The 25,814-nt window shown below is 47.5% G+C and overlaps 1 pseudogene; it reads left to right on the forward strand.

Moving 5' to 3' along the window:
* The first annotated feature begins 21,447 nt into the window (after window positions 1–21,447).
* LOC125758275 (uncharacterized) lies at window positions 21,448–22,368 on the forward strand (annotated as a pseudogene).
* Window positions 22,369–25,814: the final 3,446 nt, after the last annotated feature.

Raw genomic sequence — 25,814 nt, forward strand, 5'->3', positions numbered from 1 at the left:
GTCATTCTTTTTGGTTTAAATGGTAGTGGAAGCAACTTTGAATAGTAGCAAGATTTGACTTTCGGTAGAATGCAAGTGGTAACTTGTAAAATATGTTACATTTACTATGCTTAGAGCATATAAGGCGGTATAACGAGCTCTTAAACGTGGAAAATGATGAATCGATGTGAGGATAATATCCTAGAGGGTAATAACTTTGAAGTGGGGCTTCACAGTGGTGCGGGTTTCCCCTGGATATGTGTATTCACGGTATAGCATCCCTCCACTGCACTGAAACCACTTTTACAGGGGGTTACATGCGGCCTTTTATATGTCCATTCATTTCCAGTACTTTGAAATTTAGAATAATTTAAATTCATTTCGAAGTGGACTCGCATACTGTAATATTCGTTCGAATATTTGAAGTGCTCGAATATTCGCACATGCCTAATTTTGGATGCACACTTAATATTGTGGCACTTACCTCCTCTTTATATGTATACTATTTTTTATAATTTTTGTAATTTCCAGAGGATGACCTCACCACCACAGTGACACCCCCTGCCTCAGCAGCCATGCCACTGTCCACACCAGACACGGCCTTGCCCTCCACAGCTGCACCCCTGGCACAAAAGCCAGCCACTGTTCTGGATGAGTGTAAGTATATTCTCTGGATTTCATGTTGTGTCACTACAGCTATGCATACTATACTTTCAGGGGTGTGAGAACACAAATTATTGCAATTTAAAAAATTTTATTCGCTTGATCTAGTTGGACAGCCATAACATCGTGGTATTTTTACTGCCATGGAAAGTCATGCTTTGAGCTTACTGCTACAACAATTCAGCATTTGAATATAATGTGTTTATATAAGAATGCGTATGTAATAAAAAAGTTTGCAAGCACTTCCAATTCAACTACAAATATAGGGGGTGCAGTGAAACCAAGCATTCATACAGTGTGTGTGGTATCAATTAGAGGAAAGTGTCACTGATCCACCTCCTAAAACGGAGATAACATAATTGAATAACATAGGCAAAATAAAAAGGAAACAAGCATAATTTTTCACAAAAGCCTCTGCATGGTGTTGCTGCAAATAAAGAAAGATTGTTAGCATACCAAATTTGATTGTTTACCCACAAGCATAGGTTGGCAAGAAAATTGGAACTCACTCAGACTCAATAAATATATTTTGCCCTAGAAGTTCACTCTGACTCATGCAGACTCACCGAAATTTTCCTCACTTGGACTCAGACTCACTAAACTTTTTCTCAGCCGGACTCGCTCGGACTCAGACTCATCAACATATCGCTCAGCCGGACTCAGACTCAGGGCTTGACCTGAGTCTGAGTGAGCCTGAGCGATTCGACTCGTGAGTCCGCTGGTGTAAAATTAGCTCTTCCAGTCATAGTGTAAATGCTGTTTAATGCCAATATCTCACATAATCGGTGCGCTACAATACGCCTTTTGATCTTGTACCTTGAAATACGAGTTATCAGTGATTCAGTGATTTCACTCCTGCGCCAAATGCGCCAGACTGCGCCAGAGCCTCTGGCTTGACTGTCTATCACCCGCATTTGCTCTGTCGGTGCGTCAAAATTTGTGAAGCATGACCTTGAGGCCACCAACGTTATAAGTATAGACCGCTTATAACGTAAGTCGCCGGAGTCGCGAATATCCGCACTATAAGCGGTACCGCACTATAACCAAAACAACCTTTTTCAAAGGCTGCACTTGCGCAAAACGTGTTGAGCATGTAGCCACGCGTGTCCGATAATCGACATATGCGATTTGGGGCGCTTACAACCTCTTAAATCTCCGAATGTTCAAAAATTAACGGCCAAAGACCCGCATTGCCAACGAAATAACACGGGGGAAAAAAGCAAACAAAACAAAGTGCCATCGCGGAAATTCGCCGACTACCTTTCAGGCCATATCGAGGTATGCGCATTACACAGAAACCATGTCGAATCGCGACCGAAATTTCACGTGCTGAGCGGTACCGATCGTTCGATTTCACGGGCGCGCACGCTATGTCCGACATTGCAATCGAATCCGGAACCACCATTCGAGAGTTGCATGTGCCAACCATGCCCTCGTTTTCATTAACGATATGATTCTCTTCCCTTCAAGTGCAGCCATCGCAAAAAGTTTCGTTGATTCCGCACCAAACCGCAACTTTTATCGCCCGCGACCGCTACCGAAAAGCAACCAACGCTGATTAGGCCTAGCGTGCGATTCAGCATGTTGTCGTGGGAAGTTTGTCCAAGACAACATGAAGATCGGACGTCGAAAAGATCGCACTCAAGCACTAACCCAAGAACAGCGCGCGCGTGATACGAAGTTTGTGTTCGCGGCCGGGAGATCAACGGCGACAAAAGCCCGCCAAGCTCGTTTAAGTCCGCGCACTGGCAGAAAAGGCGAAAGCTCGCGTCATGAAGCCGCAAATTTGCGGACAAGGTAGCAAACGCGATATCTGTAGCAAGTGTGATAACGACGACGCTTTTACCGACAGGAAACTTACTTTAAAGCGCACTTGATGAGGACGCGATCGTACGTTCCACGCATAACGCGCTGCCGGCAAGCGGCCGCGGAGCCTTGCCGCCTCGCCACCGCCGATGATCGTTTACTCCGCAAAGGCTACTCCGTCGCCTAGGCAACCACCATCCTTCCCCACTCGGCGAGCCCGCACAGCGCTGCCGCGGTCTTTTTCCTCCCTCCGCCCCTCGTTCGTTCACTGTGCGTGCCCTCGCCCTTCGTAACGACCTCGTCGCTCCCTCCCCAGCGGCGTGGTACCTCCTTTGAGAACCGCACTCGCTACCCCGTTTGTCAGAAATATTTTCCCGCAACCGCATTATAAACGGTATTTCATCTTGGGGGACTGCACAATAAGCGGTATGCGCATACATGCGGTTCTATGGGAGGGTAAACGGGAGTTGAAAAAGACCGCATTATAACCGGTCCTGCACTATATGCGGTTACGTTATAAGTGGTCTGCACTGTAACTACGGACCAAATATTTTTCCGCAAACGAAACAGTGCTTGCACGTGCGTCCGGATTAATTAAGCCAGGATACCATGCACGGTGCCGATGCAGATTCTTATACGCAAGTCGGCTCGACTGCAAAACAAGCGCTCCGCAGAGCCTCGTGACTTCTATGCCAATTGGTGACGATCAAGTGCTGCGGCGATTCATCGGCTCACGTCTTCTGTTCCAGAAACGCTACCTGTCGCTCATTTCAAGTGGCGCACGGCATGTAATTAAGGCAATGCTTAGTAATAACTACACAAGTGCCACTAAAATGGTTGTCACTTCCGTTTCTGGACATTCACAAACGTTGGGAACATGCCAACATTTCTAAGATACTTTATCTATAAATCTCCATTCAAAAGAGGTTTTTCGTAGTTACTTCCACGAGCACTTCCAAATATGTATTTATCGCGCTTGCCGTAAAAAAGAACAAAAGTCCTGTTTCGTTGGACACCGTGAGTGGGAGGGTCCATAATGCATCTTTTGCTTGCTTTTTAAAATGTGATCTCATTAATAAAGGCTTGTCTCCTGGTCGGAGCAGCCGCTATTTCTCATTAATATGCATAGCTGTCAGTAGCAGGCCCGTTGCTGACGGCCCTGGCATCAAAAGGCCCACTTTCGGAAGGCCCAGCGTGAGCCGATTCCGGCGGCATTTGTAGAAACTGCGCCTTTCATCGCCGAGCGATGACGTCACCGTGCGTCGCCTAGCAGCGCGTTGTAGGAAGGAAAAGATAAAGAGAGAAGTGGAGAGGAAGAGGAGCAGAATAAGTAAATAAAAGAAAATAAAAATTTTTTCGTGAGGCGGGTTTCGAAACCGGCTACCCACGATCCGAAGGTCAGCTTTGCAACTCTTCGGCTATCCAGGCACGCTAACAGGAGCCACATGATTGACGTGGCAGCCACATGGTTGCGTTGCTGTGGGCGAGAGAACGAGAAAAAGATAGAAAGAGGAAGAAAAAGAAAAGAAACAAACACAGAGAAAGAGATAGAAAGATAAACAAACAGAAAGATAAGCCGGCGATGGTGAGGAGGAGGGGAAAGGGTGAAGCATAGCATAGCTTTGTATAGTGTAGTATAGCAAGGGCCTGGAAAGGGAAATGAGGGTGAGGAGGAGGGAAGAGTGTGAAGCATATTATAGCCTTGTATAGTATAATGTAGCAAGGAATGGGAAAGGGAAGTATGGGTGAGAAGGAGGGCACCGCCAAAGTTCCGCTGTTTCCTCAGTCTTCGCATCACTAGTGCGTAGCTGCTCTGATTTTTTTTCCTGTCAGATTTGCAACGAATCGAGATATGTATCTAAAACTTCATAAAACCCTGCAATAATTATTCCGATGCTGAATGTGAATGCAACTTGCTTCTCGAATGTACTCCAGAAAGTGAAATTACGTGCTCCAGGGTGCTCCGAGATGCAGAATTACCTGCTCCGAAGTGCTTCATAATGGAAATTATTGCGGCTCCAAAGTGCTACAGAATGAAAATTTTGCTGCTCCAAAAATTGCTCCAAATCAGAAGTCCTCGGTAGCATCACTGGTGATTGCAATCCAGTAAGAACGTTTTTATAAAATATGCGACTCGCACGAGATATTTATATCAAGAACGTCTCCTGAAAGAGTTTGCGGGGGGAGGTCATTGCACCCCCTGCCCTTCAACTCGCGCCTCTGATCAATAGGTGGCACATGAACGCTAGTGCATTGAGATGTGTGCGAATAGACTTGAGTATAAAAATAAGCTGATATAAAATTGATAGTAATGCTGAAAGGTGAGTAGATAGGACCATAGGTCGGCAATAAAAGGTGGAGCTCACTCAGATTCACTCAAGAAGTATATTTTGCACTTGGAGCTTACTCGGACTCAGACTCACCAATATTTTGCTCACTCGGACTCAGCCTCACTAAAATTTTCCTCAAGCGGACTCACTCGGACTCAAACTCACCGAAAGATTACACACCCGGACTCGCTCAGACTCACTAAAATTTTGCTCAAGCAGACTCACTCGGACTCAAACTCACCGAAAGATTACACACCCGGACTCATTCAGACTCAGGCTCACTGCTCGATCCGAGTCTGAATGAGTTGACTCATGAGTGAGTTTGCCGACCTATGCCCACAAGTAACAAAAGATGATTTATTTTCTTTTTGGGATGTGACATGTATTCACTCACACCAACAACATGATTCCTTTTGCTTTTTAGATCCTGCTGGTTCCAGTGGCCTCTCCAGAGTGTTGTCAGCAAGTGCACAAGCCACACGAACAAGACAGTCAGAGGGGCCCACAGCAGGAACTCAAGCAACGCCCGAGCCAGCCCGCAAAGAATGTGCCTCTGCATACAGCCCAAAAACAAAAAAACGTATGCACAAGCTTGTCACTCGTAGTGACGAGCACCAAAAAGTATTGGCACGGATAAGATGTAAACACCAAGCAAAGACTATAACTCGCATTGAGGCACTGAACAGGATTGAGCCTCATGTACCAAGAGACCTTTTCGAATTGGTAAAAGCTCAAATTCGGCTCGCTTCCTTTCCAAAATGTAAAAAGCATTGGTCAAAGGAAATGAAGCAATTTGGGCTCAACTTATTCTTCCACTCACCAAAAGCCTATCGCTTCTTGAGGGAGGTTCTCCACTTGCCGCATGTAAGGACATTAAGGCGCTGGCTGGCAGAGGTCCCCATGACACCTGGCATAATACCTGGTGCCATGGACGCAATTAAATCTATAACCAGTGATTGGCCAGTTCAAGACAGAGCATGCTGTCTGCTCTTCGATGAAATAGCCTTGAAACAAAATTTAACGTACGACCAGTCAAAAGACGTTGTAATTGGCTTCACAGATGATGGAAATAGCAGGACTTCTCGTGTGGCAAACACTGCACTCGTTGTGGCGGTGTCTGGCATATCGAAAAGTTGGATGCAGCCAGTGGCCTTTGTGGTGTCCCACAATGCAACTCCAGCCCTTGTGACGCAACGGCTTTTGCTCGACTTGATTCAACAACTCGAAACAAATGGTCTCTTGGTAAAAGCTGTAATCTGTGACCAGGGCTCAAACAATGTGAGTCTGTCAAAGATGCTTGTTAATTCTTTACGTGAGCCCTTTTTTACTGTTAACAGTAGAAAAGTATACTTCATGTTCGACGCTCCACACCTCATCAAATGCACGAGAAACAATTTGAGGAGACTAAAGCTTACCGTTGGCTCGGAGGTGGTGGACTGGGAACACATCGAAACCCTGTACAGAAAAACTCGTCACGCAGATCCGGCTTCTAAAAAACCTACGGAACATTTGAAGAGTAGATTGGCGAGAAAACTCGGGGAACAGCACATCTGCAGGATGCCATTCACTGACGTGAGAGTGAGCCACGCGACTCAGGTTTTTAGCGAATCTGTCTCTATCGCAGTGCTCACTCTCATGGCCATTGGAGAGCTTCCCGTAAGTGCAAAAGCTACCGCAGAGTTCATAGAAAGAATGGACAAGCTTTTCGACAGCCTCAACAGTTCAACACTGAGGAAGGAAGACGAGAAAATGAGGTATGCCATGTCGGATGGCTCCGAGCACCACACCTTCCTTGAGCAGTGCGTAACTTGGATTGCTGGCTGGCGCTTTGGTGGTCCTCAGGACGAGCAGCCACACACAATCAGAGCATGGCGAATGACAATCAAAGCCCTGCTTTTGCTGTGGCAAGATCTAAGAAAAGAGTTCGGCTTCTCAAGTCTGCTTACTCGACGCTTACAACAAGACCCATTGGAGAACTTGTTTGCTAGCATTCGTCAAAAGCATGGTTGCAAGGAAGCACCCGATGTGTGCCAATTCATGGCTTCCCTAAAACATGTTTGGATAGCAAAGCTTTTCCGGTTATCTGCACAGAGGAACTGTGAGGCGACAGCAAATGAATTCCTCGCCAACATCACGGATGCTACTGCATCTGTGTCACTAAGCAGCACACCTGCCCTCAGCCAGAGCACACAGCTTGACTTTGATTGTGATTATGCGCATGCACATTTACAAGAATCCACTGACATGATATATGAGAATTTAATATATCATGTCACTGGAACCCTTGTAAAGGACTTCCTTGGCCTGAGGCCCACTGACTGCACATGCTCTAGCACATTATTGGATAAAGATGGGGGAATTCTTTCAGGAAAAATTCAATTTTTTGCACTTCTCAAGGAACGTGGTGTTCCAGAGAACCTGTTCAGTGCCATTGCAGCAACCACTGAAGAGTGCATAAATTACATAAAGGAATTGGACACTCATTTCACACAAGAAATTCCCTACAGCATGCATTTTACCAATGTGTGCAGGCACCTTATTCAGGTAATGCCAAAGCAGCCACACCTCTTCTGTTCCCCTGTCTGCAGCAACACTTTTTTGAAAATGTTTTGCCGCAAGAGGCTGCGTTGGCACATTTCGTTCATTGACAAGAGCACAGAAAATAGCTCTAGCAAAAGTGCCACTGCAAGAAAAGGAAACTGACAAATAAATAAGAGATATTATAGTATTCTAAATCACCAGTATTATTATGACTGCTGACCCGAAGGTCGCGGGATCAGATCCTGGTCGCGGCAGCAGCATTTCAATGGAGGCAAAATGCTAGAGGCCCGTGTGCTTAGGTTTAGGTGCACATTAAAGAACTCCAGGTGGCAGAAATTTCCAGAGCCCTCGATTACGGTGTTTCTCATAGTTATATTATGGTTTTAGGGCGTAAAACACGAACAATTGTAGTATTGTTATGAGTCCTGCTGTACAAGCTTGGGTTCCCCCCAAAATTTCCTCTTACAGGCCACAATCTCACTTACTCACCGTGCAGTTGCCTTTTACTTTCCATTACACTTTGTTGTCTTTTTTTCTTCTTTTGTCCGGTGTGCAATTAAATAATAATGTCTGGAGGTTTTACATGCTGTTGCGACTGGCCTGCTGCAAGAGCTGACCAGCGGGCAGCGATGTGCTGAGCAGAGAAGTCGAACCGCAGGCCCTGTGACTTCAGAAGCAGAGAGCCGAGGCAGAGAGAGACTGGAAATGAGGAGACTTAACAGAAAACTTGACATGACTTAGATGATGAAAGAATTGTGCCTAGAGGGAGCTCGGCGGCTCATTTTATACCAGTTGATATCCCTAGTTGGGGAATATGCCTTAATTAGAAAGGTCCAATCACTGCATGAATATATGTTTGAAGGGATTGTCCCTCCAAGATCTAAGGTCGCCGCCTCCAGGAGGGCGTCCATTTCACCCTCTCTCCATGTCTGTCACGAGTGAAAGGGGGGTTGTCCTTTCTTGCAGCTGTCAAGCTTTGACGAATGGTGCGATTAGTGCACACCTGTGGACCAGGTGGATCCCAGGTGGAAGCGCGTTCACACACACTTAATTAAAAGAAGGGGAAGGATCATTTGGTAGTGTCACGACTGTACCTGCAGGTAGAAGCGCCCGGTCCAGAGGAGCAGGGCAGGGGTGTGTGACTCAAAGTGGGTGTGCTGGCAGTATCCATGACGTATGTAAAGCTTCACACCACATCCCTGCAGATGCAGGGACGCGATTTCCTAGGCAACGAAGAAGACTTTGCTCTCTTTGCTCCGGCCGCTTGTCATGCGCGTGCTCCGCTCCGAATGGGCGCCCGCAACTGCACGAAGCGCGCATTACCGCTGTTTGGCTGTTTGGTTTTTTGTTGGGAAAATAATTGCATCGTCGTAGAGCGCAGATATCGCGTGTGCGACCTCAATTCCCCCGCAAGAGACCATGCTTTAAGATTCGATCGAGCTTTTGCCTTTGCCACCAGCAGGCGGACTTACAGTTAAACCTGGATATACAGTCAACGTCCGATTTTTCGGACTCCCTAGGGACCGCAAAATCGTCCGAAAAATCGGGCAGTCCAAAAAAACGAATTCATGCTTTTTTATTCCGCTCAAGCAGTCAAACCGCCACAGCCACGCCTGAAGTAGCTTTAATGCCTCCCAGTACATTATCAGGCATTTTGGTGAGCGCTCAGGCTCTCGCAAATACATTCAGTACCTGCCGCGAACTGCGCTTAACTGCGTGCCAACCGCCACTTGCAAGTTTGCATCTCGTGATAAGCGCCGCTGATACCAGCAATGTGCGGGATAGATTACGGCTCTCTCGCAAGGAGCGCTTGGAAACGATGACGCGGAACACAAAAACTGTGGCGGGAAAGCGGACGACTCGTCCAGCTTCCCCCTATGCGTGTGCGCACGTAAACGATGCATACGCACATCGCCGAATTTCCGGCGATACGCAGCATTTCCTACCGTGCGAACCCGATAGTTTCTAGTTGTGTGCAGCACATCGCCAACTAAGCTGACGCCGTCACTGTACTGTTGCTGTATTGTACCCACGCATTTATCATGAAAGCGTTCGTGATGCGCACTTTGCTCCTGACCGCACACGGCCGCGGCAATGGCGAGCTGGTTTCATCCGTGAAGGCAACGCGTCTGTGCAGCGCACTTAGTGGTCTTGCACAAAGAGGTAGCATGAATGACGGCGGGGCGCGTTTGGGTTCTCGCCTATTAAATGCATGCAGTATGCATACAACAGCGCTAGGCCTCATGCACTACCGGGCAGTTAACTGAAGATGCTTATTGTAAGCGTTGTTAGAGATAAGCCGTACTGGCGCGTTTGCCAGCTGCCGCCATCACGCCTCTGTGCATTTCCGCTGCTTATCCGTAAAGACATCGCCGCACGGCGCCATTATGGTGGCTAGAAGGAGAGGTGTCAGCATCGGCGCGCCGGAGAGGGAGCGAGAATTCATCCAGGTGCGGCGGCGCTGCTGTCGGCTCTGAGGTGCCCGCCCGCGCGCGTAGCTGGCGTAGCAGCCGCTTTTCGTTGCAATTATTTCACGCTACCATGCGGATTATAACAAAGGCTAGCTGGCACATACGTTTGCCACTCGCACCCCGAAGCGCTGGAAGATAGGGAATCAAATGAATGACTTGCCGTGAGCTTGACACCAAAACAACGTCCGTGCAGTTTTCACTTTGATGCCAAAGTGTTCTCGGTGACGTCTCAATGCAGGTAGAGGTATCAGCAACCATACTTGAATGCGTATTTTTTATGACTTGTGCATCGAAAACCAAGGTCTATTTGTACAAGCAAGACATTTATTTTAACACACTCTTACAATTCAACGTGAAAAACACCATAAGAAGTAAACAAAACATGTGCATTAAGGTTGGAGAGAACTGCAAGTTATACAAAACTCAGCTAAAGCAAGTGAATAAAGCAACTGAAAAGAACAGTCAATATACAATGCCACAATGGGCATACATATACACATGACAGTGAGATTTCATTAGCATAAACACAGATACAGTCACAAACCAGTTCACGAAAACATTGATTTCTATACATATGTGAAACACAGTCAGACAATGAGATCAAATTTTTTAATGGGACCTTTGTGAAAATGTGAATAAGATAATACTAAAAGTCACAAGAGACAACACAGTGTGGGTAATGTACAATAACATAAAATAAAACCTTGTTCGCTGTGTTAACGTTATGACAGTTAAGTCGTACGTCTCAACTTCAGGAACTTCATCTTTTCTCTCTTTTTTTTTTTTTTGGTTGGGCGCATTTTCTCCAGCAACGAGAAAATGCATTCTGGTCAGTGTAAAGAAGCGAATGATTTGATTTGTCACTTCCATTTTGTGCTGTTCACAGCCGACCATATTCAACCTCTTCACGGACAGACAAGAGATAAGGTCTGTTATGCTATCAGTTTTCAGCTTGTTAAAACTGAAGCAATAGGTGAATGCATCTTCCATAGCTTTGACCAGGTCTCTTAAGGACTCAGACGGGTACAGGAGGCCACCTCTGTATATATAACGTGTGAGGCACGACTCTGCCGGAAGCAAGTTGGAATCCTTTGAGTGAAGCAACAGCCTGCTACATTCACTACACTTTGTCTTCTTCAACATCTTCCGGGCCACATAGCCACTGATGTAATAAGTGATCCGGGAGTCACTTTTGTGTCCAACGAGATCAGTGTGGTCAGGGAGGGCCTCACACGCTACAATCATTTCATGAACCTCATTGAGACGCCCAACATCTAGGAGCTCATCCAGCTTATTCTGCAGTATAGGAGGCTGCTCAGAACTCCAGAAGGTATGTTGCCACTTGAGGGTGACTGTGCCAAGCTGTAAAAACTGAGGCAATTCACAGACATCAAAAATTGTGTTGGCGTAGGGTGATCATTCGAGCCAGACATTTGCCTCAGGATACTGAAAAGATTTTCAAGCGCGTCTTGGCACAGGCGAGACGTCATCAAGTACTTAAAGCCCAGGGTTTTCGTGACATAGTGCAGGATAGAAAGTGTGCTGGTAAGAGTAACGCGGAGTGTCTTTGCTGTTTACACATCACTTTGGCATGGTCACATCGGTACGTACCGATCCCGAACAAGTTCAAATCGGCACACCGCAGACGTTTCGAGAACACGTGCAAGCGACGAAACGTGTGGCGCCGGCGGTCGGCGGGTGCTCTCGACAGATCTCAGTACTGGTGTGCGCGCCACCCCGCGGCGGGATGAAATACCAGCACGCCTCCTTTCCAGGCGTGGCCGAGACGATGCTGACACCTCTCCTTCTAGCCACCATAGCGCCATGATAGCGGCCCCTTTGAATTTCTGGTCTGCTTCACCCCATAACGCTTTGGCATTGCGGCAAAGCTGACTTTCGGACTCTGCTACTGTCGCAAACAAATCGACTCGTGAAAGCGCTGGTTCGAACCTACGAGATGATAGACGCGGCAGAGGTGGGGGCTTCAAATAATGCCTTTTGGACCTGTAATTTGGGCAGAAAGTCCGAAAAATCGGACGCAGAAGAGTTTCAGCGTCCGAAATTTCGGACGTTCTAATACATTGACGTCTATGGGTCTGGTGACCGTGCCGCGAAAGCGTCCGAATTTTCGAGCATGTCCGGAAAATCGGGCGTCCGAAAAATCTGCAGTTGACTGTAACGAAATTGACAAATTCCTGAAAAAATTTGTTGTTATATCCAGTTTCAGCATGAAAATTCGGAACAGAAACGCACAAATACACAAGGGGAACTGAAGGCAGAGCTCACCCAAAACATTTAAGGCTCATTCACACCGGCGACTAGCAATGGTCGCGCGACCGTTCGCAACTGGAAGTCAAAAAGCGACTCAAAGCGACTGATATTCACACATGCGTGCGACTTATAACCATCACCATATAGAATTCACGTCTGCTCGTATACAGCTCGCATTGCCGTTGCCCCGTAAAATAGGCTGATGTCCTGTTCCTGCTCATCTGATTGGTTCAGAGGTTTGCGACTGCAGTCGCGCGACTGAAAAATCGAGCAGCGAGCGACTGAGCCAAAGCAGTCGCTTTGCGACCAAAACGGCCATTTGCGACCGTTTGCGACCAGTCGCTTTGCGACTAACTTAGTCGCGCGACCGTTGCTAGTCGCCGGTGTGAACCAGCCTTTACACTGAAACCTCGATATAACAAACACGGGTATAACGAAATATCGGTTATAACGAAGTAAGTGAAAAATAGTCTTGCAATATATACAGTGTTAGGAATATACGTTTATAACGAATTTTCGGATATAACCGAAGTTATTTTGTGCAATATGTAACTTCGTTATAATGAGGTTTGACTGTATTTAGCGACAAAAAAACTGCAGTATTTTGCTGTATTGCTTGTTTGTTAGGGATGGCAGTACTGAACGTTCGTAGGACATCAATACAACACTGATCCGTCATCGTCTAGCCGTGGCCTCCAAGATTGGTTATTCTTAGCAGGGTACTCGTGGAAATGTTCGCAAGCCCATGCGATCGCCAGAGCCTCTTTTTCGATTTGGGCATATCATTGTCCAGTCTCTGTGAGGGAGTGTGATGCATGTGCCGCAGGTAGGAGTCTGTTGTGACTGCTGTAGCAGTACAGCACCAAGACCGTGTTAGGAAGCGTCCACTGATGCTGTATGAAGCAGCTGAGCATCATAGTGTGCGAGATTCGGTGTCCTGCTTAAAGCTTGCCTGAGTGTGCGAGATTCGGTGTCCTGCTTAAAGCTTGCCTGATTTTGTCAAAACTCTGCTGTTGAGGTCTGGGAGAAACTTTGCTAGATGGTTTGGAGAGCCCAACAAAGACCTGAGACATCGTGTGGTGGTGGGTTGAGCTGGGTTATGGCCCCCCCTTTTTTTTTTGCTGTAGCAGGAGACTAAGGGTTAATTTCAACCTCCTGGGGTTGTTTAACTTGCACATAAATCTAAACACACGGGTGTCCTTTGCATTTCGCTCCTGTGGAAATGTGGCCACTGTGGCCAGCACTTACACCCGTACCCTCGAGCTTAGCAGCGCCATACCTTATGTGCTAAGCTTCCACGGCTGGTCGATCTGTGTAATTAGCAGCATATGTAGAAAAATGCCTCAGCAACTGCCTGTTCAGTGGTTGTGTACATCAGCACAAAGTTAGCAGACAAAAACAAAAGGTGCGCTCTTGATGACATAGTGCATACTTCTAATGAACACTTCTTGGTCTATTTTATTGCTTGTGTATATTACCGATGTTTAATTGTATTGCATTGCCGTTGCATGCCCAACTTTACCGTCTTTTGCAATTTATACAGTGCAACTGTGAAGTATGCAGTGTACATTGTTTGTATGCATATTTGCAATCTTTACATGTATAGTGTGTTACCTCGGGCTGTCAGAAAGTGTGCCATAATATATCTACTTTGTTCAGTACCTGCACTTGTGAACAAGAGGTTTCATTTGCCTCATATTTGTTACTGATGCTGCTTATTGTCTGCAGCAAGAAATACATATATTACTTGTGCAACTGTATATTTTTCGTTTTGTACTGCGACCTTAATTAGCTGTTTAATACTGTTAGTACAGTAAAAACTCGTGTATAATATGAACCCGAATATAATACAAGGTGAAATTTTTGAAACGCGAAATGAAAAAAAAAAATTGAAAGTTTTACTCGTGTACAGTAGAACCCCGCTGATACGTTTTTGAAGGGACCGTAGGAAATAAACGTAAGAGACGGGAAACGTAAGAGCCGAAAAACAGGAAAAACGGCAAAATATTTAGTGGTACAGAATTTTATTTCAATTCTTACGAGCAGCACGAAAATTGGTGCACTCAGCCGCGATCTAGTCGATGGATAGAAACGCAGAGCTTAGGACGGCCTTATCCACAGAAATGTAATCAACGTATGTGATTTTTTTAACACCAACAGCTGTAGGCATGAAAGAACTAAGCACACGCAATCACGACTGGCGCGGCGAGTCCGACCGCGGGCCGCACGCACGACCATGCGAGCTCCAACCAGCTCGAACTCCTCCCGTTCTCCGACAAATAACGATGATGATGAGTCTACGCCAACGCGATGGCAGAAGTGAATGCCAATCTTGAAGGCCTTGCTTTCGCAAGCAATTACGTCATACACGCCATGTTTGTTCAATGCAAATCTCAGAGGCTATGCTTTTGTCAGTAGTAAATGCCAATCTCGAAGGCCTTGCTTTCGCGAGCAGTTACGTCATAGACGCCATCTTTGCAATTTGAATCTCGAAGGCCATGCTTTTGTTTGCATCAATTGAAAGATTCTGTTGCTTGCGCCTCTCATGCGGCTAATATTACGGTCAAACGAGGCCAAGCTGCGTGAAAATGCGCCATGGCCGCTCTCTTTGGTAGTCACTCGGTCGGCTCCGGGCGCACTTCGCGGCGTATCATACGGGAACGGTCCGACAGTTACGACGTAACAGCGGGGTTCCCAATACATTGTATCCTATGGGAGCTATGCCGGGACCGGCGGAAAACGACGTAACAGCCGGGAAAACGCAGCAGTGAGGAACGTAACAGCGGGGTTCTACTGTATAATACGAGTGAGCGAAGCTCGGAGAAAACATTTATTGAAATCAGACGCGCTGCTTCAATCACTTTCATCTTCAACAGCACTTTCTTCGGAAATTTATTTGTCCAACAAACCATCCAAGAGGTACTCATCTTCTGTGCCATCAAGGGCATTCCATGTGCTGCACTTCTTAAAAGAACAGCACACAAGGTCCTCTGGGACACTTGCTCAAGCGTCCACAATTCATTTGCACAGCATGGCTGGCGATGCTCGCTTCAGCAGCCTGGTCGGCACCACTGCAGGCTCACTTGAGCACATCCACTTTGCTTAGCACTGCTTAACCTCATCCTTGAATGGTTTGTTTACACCAACATCAAGAGACTGCAGTTGAGAGGTCATCTCACCCAGGATTGCAATGAGTTTTGTGCCACAGTCGCGCAACAGCCTCTTCACCGAGTCAGCCAAATGGTCGGCTGTCGCCTGTTGTGGGAGAAGTTTGGGCTGTTTCTCTCTTTTGAATACTTGGTGGATCCTGCTTCCTTTTTTCAAGCTCTTAGATCCTACCTTTTTGGAAGGCAATCTATTGTGCCTGTTCCATCACCAGGGCCATCATTTTGGCTTGCTCTGAAATGATGGTTTCAATTAGTTGGGCCGCTGTCTCGTCGCCTCCACTCAGTGTGGAGATCTTGATCAACGCTTTCATCATGTTCTTGTCTGCTTCGGAGAGCTTGGAGAGAATTGTTCCCTTTTCGCCACGGCTGGTTAGCAATGATGAAAGGGATATCTTGTCTTCTTTCCAATAGTTGTTAATTGCTCCATCTTGCACTCGGCTTTGTGTCAGTGGGGAATTGTCGTCTCCCATCAGCCACGCTCGATAACATTGCTGTGACTTGCGTCGTGTTGTTGCCGGTGGTACGCACGCAGACAAACTTGTTTCGAGCCCCTCTCATGAACAGTGAGGGGCGATAGCACATCCAGGTAAACTGGTGTTTGATCGGCATTGCCGAATTGCCCTAGCTGAAAGTTTTTCAACCTGTGCAATGAAATAATGTGGCACTGGAAAGACAGAAGCAGCTCTTCGAAGGATTCCAGGAGCTTTTGAGAAATTGAGGTTCGCTAACGTAGTGAAAGTTCGGCGCGGCACATGTAGTGATAGATCCAGTGCTTGCTCGCTTTGAAGTCGGAGCTCGGTATTCCGTTATCGCTTGCAAGATCCCGAGATTTTGCCTGCATAACTTCCATGCTTACTGCTAAATGCGCGGCTCGCTGCCGTCAAACAAACTTTGTCAGGTCGAGTTCAATTTCTGGGAATGCCCCATTATTCCTGAACATCTTGCTCCAGAAAAATTGAAGTGCTAACTTAACTTTCCTTTGCCTTTTTGTGAACTAAGGAAAGCGTTGTGTCCTTAACAGTTGCAGTCGGGCAAAAAAGGCAGCCTAGCACTTGAGGTAGCAAATAAAGAACTTAGGTGCTTATTACAGACAGTACGACTACATGCTGTGGATGCTTGCGGCTGAGTGGCACGTCGGGCATGGTCTTGTAGCTTCTTGTATACCACTCTCTAGATGGTGTAGTAAGTTGCCATGGTTGCTCTACGATGCTTTCTGATTACTCGACAGTCGGCCAGATGTGACACCTTTCCCCTCTTTTTGTGGAGAAAACAAAGCAGTCCTTGTACTTCGTCACTTTAGTACCTCTGTGGAGGCTGGCACTTTCATTGCGGATATCGTCGCACTTTGTGAGTGTTTCAAGGTGGTGCTCACGGTGCACCAGCACCGTGAGCACCAGCACCAGACACCTCAACAACAACTGCTTGTTGTTGAGGTGTCTCGACTGCTTGAGCTTTCATGGGCAGCTGATTCACCTGGATGGTTAGCGAACTCGAAACCGTTGTCGGCTTCACGAGGAAGCAGCTGATTGCAGTGCCTTTGCCACCTGAAAGATCTCCCGTGATGTAGTGACATTCACATTGTAGGACACAGGTCCGGTTTGCCTTGTGGTGACACCTTGAACCCAACGTGGCGAGCCTCAGTAAGTGTGAACGAGAACAGGGTCACCAACAGCAAACGTGCAGGCATGACTCTGTCGTCGGGCCACCTGCTTGAATTGTTCTTGCCGAACCCTTCCCTTCACCACAGGCTTGACTGCATGGGACCAGCAATATCCTAGTAAAGTTTGGATGCCGTTGACGGAAATAACGTGTTCCAGGTAATGCAGTTTCTCTTGGAAGAAAGAACGTATTTCTCGCCACACTCTGACACAACGGTCCAGTAGGTGTTTTAGGACGGCCTCTAGACTTTAAAGTGCTCGTCCTTCGTTTTTCCGGTGATGATATTATCCAGGTAACAGCTGGCTCCTTTCAAGCCCTTTACCATTGTGCCTATGATGCATTGAAAAATACCAGGTGCCGATGACACTCCAAATGTCAATCAGTTGATGGTGTAAAGTCTTTTTTGAGTGTTTAGCATGAGGTATTTCTTGGAATCCTGTGCAATCAACACCTGTCGGTAGGCCCTATTAGGGTAAATTTTTGAGAACTGCTGGCCTCCTGCAAGAGCGGCAATTAGGTCTTCGATCCTTGGAATGGGGTAGCGGTCAGCGTCAAGACAAGGGTTGAGGGTCGTCTTGTAGTCACCACATAAACGGATGCCACCGTGCTTCTTCACTACCATTACCACTGGTGTCGCAAACTCGCTTGTTGTCACAGGCATTATGATGCCAAGTTTTTCTAGCTTTTGCAGTTCGGCTTCAACAGCAGGTCGAATAGCTAACGGTACACTACTCGCTGTAAGAAACTTGAAGCGCACATCTCGCAGGAACAGTTGTGCGCGCTTGCCCGAGACCGTGCTGAGTGCGTCTTTTAAAAGGTCTCCATACCTTTGTAAAATCGATTCCAACTGGACCTTTTCATGGGGTTGACAGCAGTTCACAGGAGCCAGCTTGTCTACAGCCAGGATGTTCCAATTTAGACGAATTGTTCAAAGCCAATCTCGGCTGAAAATGGAGGTCCACATCCGTTTACTACGTACAGTGGCAGGACCTTAACTTGCTCTTGGTTATATCACGGAAGTAGGACACGCTGACACTTCGTTCGATGCAACTGAAGAGTGTGTAGCCGCTTGCTGGGGCCGCTATTTATTCACAGTGCATTGCAGCATCTTCACTTTTCTTCGCCCTCGGCATCCGTCAATCAAGCAAAGGTGGTCATAGATGTTCTCTGAGACAGTGACGACCAAGTCACTACGGAACACCGGCTCGTGGACTACGTTGTTGAAACAAAAGCTGCACCACTCGCGGTCATTGTCGTTGGTACAGAGACGAGACGAACGCACGAATGCAACTAAAAAGTGTGTAGCCGCTTGCTGTTGCCGCTCTTTATTCACAGCGCATTGCAGCATCTTCACTTTGCTTCACCCTCGATGTCCGTCAATCAAGCAAAGGTAGTCATAGACGTTCTCTGAGACAGTCACGACGAAGTCGTACGGAACACCGGCTCGTGGTCTACGTTGTCGAAACGAAAGCTGCACAACTCGCGGTCATTGTCGTTGGTACAGAGACAAGAGACGAACGCGCGAACGCAACTAAAAAGTGTGTAGCCGCTTGCTGTGGCCGCTCTTTATTCACAGCGCATTGCAGCATCTTCACTTTGCTTCGCCCTCGATGTCCGTCAATCAAGCAAAGGTAGTCATAGACGTTCTCTGAGACAGTCACGACGAAGTCGTATGGAACACCGGCTCGTGGACTACGTTGTCGAAACGAAAGCTGCACAACTCACGGTCATTGTCGTTGGTACAGAGACAAGAGACGAACGCGCGAACGCAACTAAAAAGTGTGTATCCGCCTGCTGTGGCCGCTCTTTATTCACAGCGCATTGCAGCATCTTCACTTTGCTTCACCCTCGATGTCCGTCAATCAAGCAAAGGTGGTCATAGACGTTCTCTGAGACAGTCACGACGAAGTCGTACGGAACACCGGTTCGTGGACTACGTTGTTGAAACAAAAGCTGCACAACTCGCGGTCATTGTCGTTGGTACAGAGACAAGAGACGAACGCGCGAACGCAACTAAAAAGTGTGTAGCCGCTTGCTGTGGCCGCTCTTTATTCACAGCGCATTGCAGCATCTTCACTTTGCTTCGCCCTCGATGTCCATCAATCAAGCAAAGGTAGTCATAGACGTTCTCTGAGACAGTCACGACGAAGTCGTATGGAACACCGGCTCGTGGACTACGTTGTCGAAACGAAAGCTGCACAACTCGCGGTCATTGTCGTTGGTACAGAGACAAGAGACGAACGCGCGAACGCAACTAAAAAGTGTGTAGCCGCTTGCTGTGGCCGCTCTTTATTCGCAGCGCATTGCAGCATCTTCACTTTGCTTCGCCCTCGATGTCCGTCAATCAAGCAAAGGTGGTCATAGACGTTCTCTGAGACAGTCACGACGAAGTCGTACGGAACACCGGTTTGTGGACTACGTTGTTGAAACAAAAGCTGCACAACTCGCGGTCATTGTCGTTGGTACAGAGACAAGAGACGAATGCGCGAGCGAATGCACGCGTGGATCAGCCAACACCGGTCGGCGAAGCGGAGTTCCAAAAAGCTCCGCTAAGAAGTGACGGCGCCACCATAGAAAATTTCTAGAGATTCAGTCTCTAGGTACCTAGCTGACAAACACTAAAGGATTCTGTATGACTTTTAGACACTCACTATATTCGCTTACATGACGTCTAAAATGCCATCAAGGTTGCCAACACAAAACTACAAACACTCCATGCGTGGCTGAACATGCGAACACAGCACCGCTCCCCCTTAGATAGAGCATTATTAGCAATCCGCTAATGCTGACACAGTCTCTCAAATTCTGTGGAACCTTGCGAACTCGCTGTGAACGACGCAAACACGGCTGCACGATGGTGGAAGGTGGCTCACTCGATGCCATGACCGGTTCCTGAACTCCCTGTGTTGATGTGCGGACTCATTGCCAGGATGCCGAACTTCTCCAGGTTGCTGTTCTACCACTTCTTCGGTTTCAGAATTTCCGTGGCACTGCCCATTGGTTTCAGGGAGCTCTGCAGGCTCGCTTTCTAGTTGTCATTCTGCCACCGCTGGTTCCAGTGTCGTGGTAGACGCGCCACTCCGATGCCGGAGCTGCTCCATATGGCGGCGAAGCACTCGGCTGTCCGGTAACGCAACCTCATATGACACTGGCCCTGTGGCTCTCGAGATAACTGCTGCAGTTCATGGCGGACCCTGACTGTAGTTATGAGTGAAGACGAGATCTGGCTGAAATGTTCGCGGGGTGGGCACAGGTTTTGTCTGCCGGGACAACCTGACAGGACGCGCTAGATATCTTCGCCCATGAGGCCGCACACAAAGCGATCACGCAGTGTCCGGCCAAGGAAGGTTTCGAAATCGCACGTTTGGGCCAAGTTCCGCAGTTCAACGACAAACTCCACAATGGTCTCAGCGTCTCATTGCGATTGCATGTAAAATTTCGTCTGTTCTGCGATGACGGAGGTTTGTGGCACCAGATGTCCCCTCAAGAAGCTTTTTAGTGCGTCGAATGTCCTGGCTAACAGCAGCTCCGGCACTGGCAGTGGCTTCAGGAGGGCTTATGTCTTGGGACCGATAAGGCTCAGAAAAGCGTGAATCTTATCAACCTCGGTGGTATCGGACTGCAGTTGAGACATCTCTCCTTCACCTTCAACAGCTCATCTTTAGGGGCTGGAGTACCGTGCAGAGCACTTGCTTGCCGTTTTCTTGAGGCTGTGTCACCTTTTCCAACCCTTTTCTGTGGTTGTGAATACGAGGGGTATTCGTCAAACACACTCAGCATGGTGCCTTTCTGAAGCCTCCTCATTTTGCATCCTTCTTCTATGTAAGAAGCAACAAAATGGCGACTGCACACAGATGAATAGCACTATGTCGAGTTCGAAGTCAATTATCTCTTGAGATAACTTTCAGCCACTGTTTGCATAAGGTTGCATCTGTACGAATTTCGTGAAACGAAATACCTGGTGCTTTGCGTTCGCTGGAAGATGTGCAGCAAGGCACGCAGCAGTACGCCATCTCATCTGAAGTAGCACTTAAACCTGACATATCCATTTTTGCACAAAAGCAACGGTAGCCAACGAACAGTGTGTGAGGCACTTTTTCGTTACGCCTACAGATGTGCTACGTGAAGAGAATAGACACTAAACACCTCAAGCAAAAACACAACTCAAACATGTAATTGATAATTCATAATGAATATAAGGAATTCATATAACAGCAAATGACAGAAAACAGTAAAACAACTCAATTTACACAAAACATGAAACTTTTAAAGCAACAATATGACAGCGTATCCAGAAACAATAGCTCGCAGGTTATTGTCTATCATCCGACGCAATGCGGTGATGTCCAGTGTCCATTGCTCCGTGGTTTTTGCGTTGTGGTCTGATGCTCCTGGTTAATAGGTCTATTTGATTCAAGAAAAGTGCACAGCACCACATACAAAAAGGTGCGGCCGGTGCCGACACCTGGTGCAGCAGGTGTCGCAGGTGTCTCGGCACCCGTTTCGGGGTGCAAATGCAACGCATCAGCAGCGCCACCGCTTAAGTGTCAATCGAATGGTGAGGTGCAGGCCTGTCTACTGTTGGGCTAGTCACGGATAGCACGCGCAGGCAAGCAGTCGTGAGTATTGTGCACCCGCCGATTTGCACCTGATCTGTCAGCATGGAGGAACTCCACATTGCCATGGAATTAGCTGAATCCGACAGCGAAGACGAGGAAATCAACGCAGTGTTGTGTCAAATTGGTGCCCAACTGGTCCGCAGCGATCGTAACGGAACACCTAGCTACTACGAGGAAGTTGTGGCCCGTTATTTTGACTACGAGTTCAAGCGCCTTTTTCGGCTAACCAGAGACACGTTTGAGACACTCATCGGGCGCTTCAAGCCATCGTCCTTTTTTCCAAGGCCGCGGGGAGGGCGCCCTCAAATCGCAGCGGAGAAAACTTGCCTGATTGCTCTAAGCTACTTGGGTACGCACAATAACATGTACAGAATCGCCGAGACGTTTGATGTATCCGAGTCATCTGTGTCATTGTCTCTGAAAAGTGTTCTTGGCTTTCTATTCAGCATTAGTGAGGAAGTCATTGCTTGGCCCAGCGATCAAGAGCGGGCGAATATCAAAGGAGGCTTTGCTGCTAGGAGCGACGGTAAAGGGCCGAGGAACACCATTCGGTGTGTTGATGGTTGCCACATAGAGATTCCTCACCAAAATGAATCTCCGGCATCCTATTACAACAGAAAAAAGTTTCCTTCAATCACTCTTCAAGGAATCTGCAATGCTAACTGCCACTTCACTGACATTTTTGTTGGTTATCCTGGCAGCGTACACGACGCACGTGTGCTGAGAGAGCCCCTTCTACAGTGCTGCAGAACTGAAATGCGCTGGCGATTATTTTCTAGAGGACGGGGCATCGTACCCGCTCCTTCCATGGCTAATGCCTCCCTACAAGGACAACAGGGCTACGCTTGAGCGCTACAAGTGAACGTTCAATAAGAGGCTCAGCCAGCAGCGCGTAGCCATACAGCATGCCTTTGGCATTCTGAAGCAGCGCTTCAGACGGTTATATCTTGTGGATGCAGACACTGTCGATCAGTGTTGCCTCATTGTCACAGGAGCATGTGTGCTACACAACCTATGTAGCAGCAGCCGTGACACGTTGGCCAACTGTGAGGATTTACCCAGGGAAGACGACATTGAAAATGAAAATGATGGAGCCGTCACAGGCACTGCAGCTATTAGAGCTATGTGTGAACTCCAATGCAAGAACATTGCTGAAATGCAGTGTTGAGACTTCAGATCGACTGTTTCGCATGCTTATGTCAACTACTATGCAAGAACATTGCCGACACACAGAGCTGATACCATGAATTAAGTGTCTTGCATGCTTGCATGAACTACCATGCGAGAACATTGCTGACATGCAGTGCTGAGCCTTCAGATTGAGTATTTTGTATGTCTGTGTAAACTCCTATACAAGGACATTGTCAACACGCAGTGTTGAGGCTTGAAATCAGGTGTTTTGCATGCGTTGCACCTCTCACTTTCACCTTTCTATGCAATTTGTATGAGTGCCACGAAACGAAATTGCATGAGAACAAGAAGTTTATTTTTTTGCCTCGTATGCACTCACAAAGCACTCCAACAGGGCCATTTTCTCTGCATGACGAGCAGCCCTGCTTTTTTCAATTTGATCCAGCTTCTGCAGCAGCTGGACCAAAGGCGGGTCTTTCGACCTACGCTGTTGCACTTCAGGTGGGCCCTTAGCCCTTGATTCCTGGCTGACTGGGGCAGTAGAGGCTTGGACTGGAGCCTCTGGTTCCCTGCGACAGATGTATTGTAGTGGAGCTTAAGCCTTCTTTTGATGGTCACACTTACGTTTCCTGCCTGTCTTCTCGAACCATTTTGCGTCCCTGCGTGTATGTTACAATCGGACTAACATGGTGCTGTTTTTCCATGAGGTTCGACATCTCTCTAAAAATTAAGTGCAAATAGCATCACAACATTAGTATGTGTATGGCAAGGCCCCTCCCGTCTCCGCTGCCGCTCACGCTAGGTGAAGGAAATGAAGTGTAGAAGAAGATGGATGCTTGCAATGATGAGAACTGTTGAACAGGGAATGTCGCTTGTGCTGAAGTTTTTTTTTTCTTTGTAAAGGCAGTAGAAAGACTAGAAATCAGCTAGTTCCGTTTATTCTATTCTTAACAGGCAAACGGTGTCACAGAGGATCCCTAGGCTGACATATGCAAATAAAGTAGTGCTACTAGTGCATACGAACAAATTATGGCCAATCCACATGACTTGTGGAAACCGTAACCGCATCCTACAGCGGTACAGTTACCTTTTTACAGTTCCCATAACATGAATGACAAAGCTAACTGGAGCCTGGGACCCAGGCTTGCTAGTTGTGTATGCTCAGGCTTTTCTAATGCTTTTTAGCAAAGTATGCATGTAGGTGACTGGTTACATGCAGTAGAAAGAAATGAGAGACAGAGAGATGCATGAGTGCTGACTAACGGAATTTAATTTGCACTCGCCCTGCCATTTTATGGACAGAAATTTGGCCTTTCTAAAAACATTTTAGGAACTCCTCCGAGCTATTTTGTAATACCGTGTAGGTTGTCTCGCAAGATAACTTTTTTTGGGGCACATTGGGGTTTACCGTAAGACATATTTGTGGTGCATAAATATTTTCAGCAAGGGAGAAGGTTAATTCAATGAAGAGGAAATTGTGCAAGATTTTTTTTTTTTTTTTTAATGCGTGAGTATCACACATGATATAGAAGTTAGGCGTTATCAGAACTATGCACCGAGAAAAAGAATAAGATCAGTACTGTGAAAACTTACTCTTCAAACCTGCACTCTGCAGTTCCGCTGCCGGACTTGTTCTTTTGCGGGCTCTCTTATAGGCTCTCTCGAGAGATTTTCACTTGTTAGTAACCTGTAAAACGCTCAAGGAGCACTCAAACTTCTCATTTACAGCATCTGCTAAATACAAGAACAGCTGCTTTTTGTTCCTGTGTGCAAAAAGAAAATGTACACAAATTAATCCACACGTACTCGTCACATACGTGATCGTCGCTGCCTTACCTTAGTCCTCCCTTTTTGCCGATATTGCCAAAATTCTCTTTGTACTTCTCGGTCAAAAACCTGGTCCTTCGTTGGCTCCATAGCGCTTCTTCCGAGTCGTCGCAGTGTGCGAGACTCTTAGGAAGCACGGCAGCTGCGTGAGTGGATGCCTGCATCGTCGGCATGGCTTGGTTTTGCAGCCTTGTAGGCATAGCACGCCTGTTTGTCGGGTCACTGGTGGTAAGGCGACCTGACGCACACACAACCCGCAATGTTCTCCCGTCTGAAAAAAAAAAATGAAAGACAAAGGGTAACGAAGAAATGTCACCGTCGTGTATGTGAGCGGACTTCTCAAGCATGCTATCACTTCTACAAAATTACCTGCTCTAGCGTAGAGTTCGGCGTTGCCATCTAGCACTATTACCCCAAGCTTGTCCGCAATTGGGAAGATTTCGGTGGGGACACCGTCGATTTCTGCGACCGCCAGCATATTGCTATTGTCGTCTGCAGGTAGTGCTGTCCGCCAGGCACGCGAGGGGAACGGTGTGCGAGGCTGCACCAAAATCCTGCACCCTCACGCTGGAAGGTGCAAGGGTTCGCAGCACCGCGGCAGCCCCTTACCTACACCCTGCGCACTCGAGGACAATGGTGCAGGGTGCGCCACTGTACCTTGGGGAATCGAGGAGCGAGGTGCAGCGCACCGTGAAAAAGTGCAGAAGGTGCAGAGAACCTCGGCTGAATCGAATAGACCTAATGGTGGCGACGGCATTGACCGGCGGAGTTGGTGATGATGACACTTGGCCTCGTGCAAAGTTGTGGGCCTGTTAGTGCCCACCCAATCTGAGCTTGAGCGTGTCTCTCCTCCATCTGCCGCTCTTGGCCCTGCAATCATCCGGGGTGCGGGATTTCCTTGTTTCGCCCATTCCAGGCCAGATGCGCGGTGCCAAAGCACCTTTGTTTTAATCTGTTTTTTGAGGTTCAGCTGTCTGATGACGGTCTTCGAAATTCTGTCTGGCGGTCCGATGCGACTGTCTGCCTGCTGCTTCATTGGCCAGTGTCTGGTGTCTTGCATTCCAGTCACTACAATTACCCCCACCACGGCCGGGCTAGACTGCACCTGCGCGTGCTTCTTACAGCCTTCGCATCGGGTGTAGTACATGCCTCTCGCCGCTGCTTTGAGGGGGGCGCTGCGACCCTGACCCTCCTCCGCCACTCTGTGCAGCGCGCGCAACGCCGGCACATGAGTTCGGGCGCACTTCTTCACTCACCGCACGTTGAAAAACAAGTTGCCTGATCGTTGAAGATGCACAAATGGTTTATATTGACTTCTTATATGCGCAATGATAATTTTATCGAAAAACA

Source organism: Rhipicephalus sanguineus, chromosome 4 (assembly GCF_013339695.2).
Source record: "Rhipicephalus sanguineus isolate Rsan-2018 chromosome 4, BIME_Rsan_1.4, whole genome shotgun sequence".
Lineage (NCBI taxonomy): Eukaryota > Metazoa > Arthropoda > Arachnida > Ixodida > Ixodidae > Rhipicephalus > Rhipicephalus sanguineus.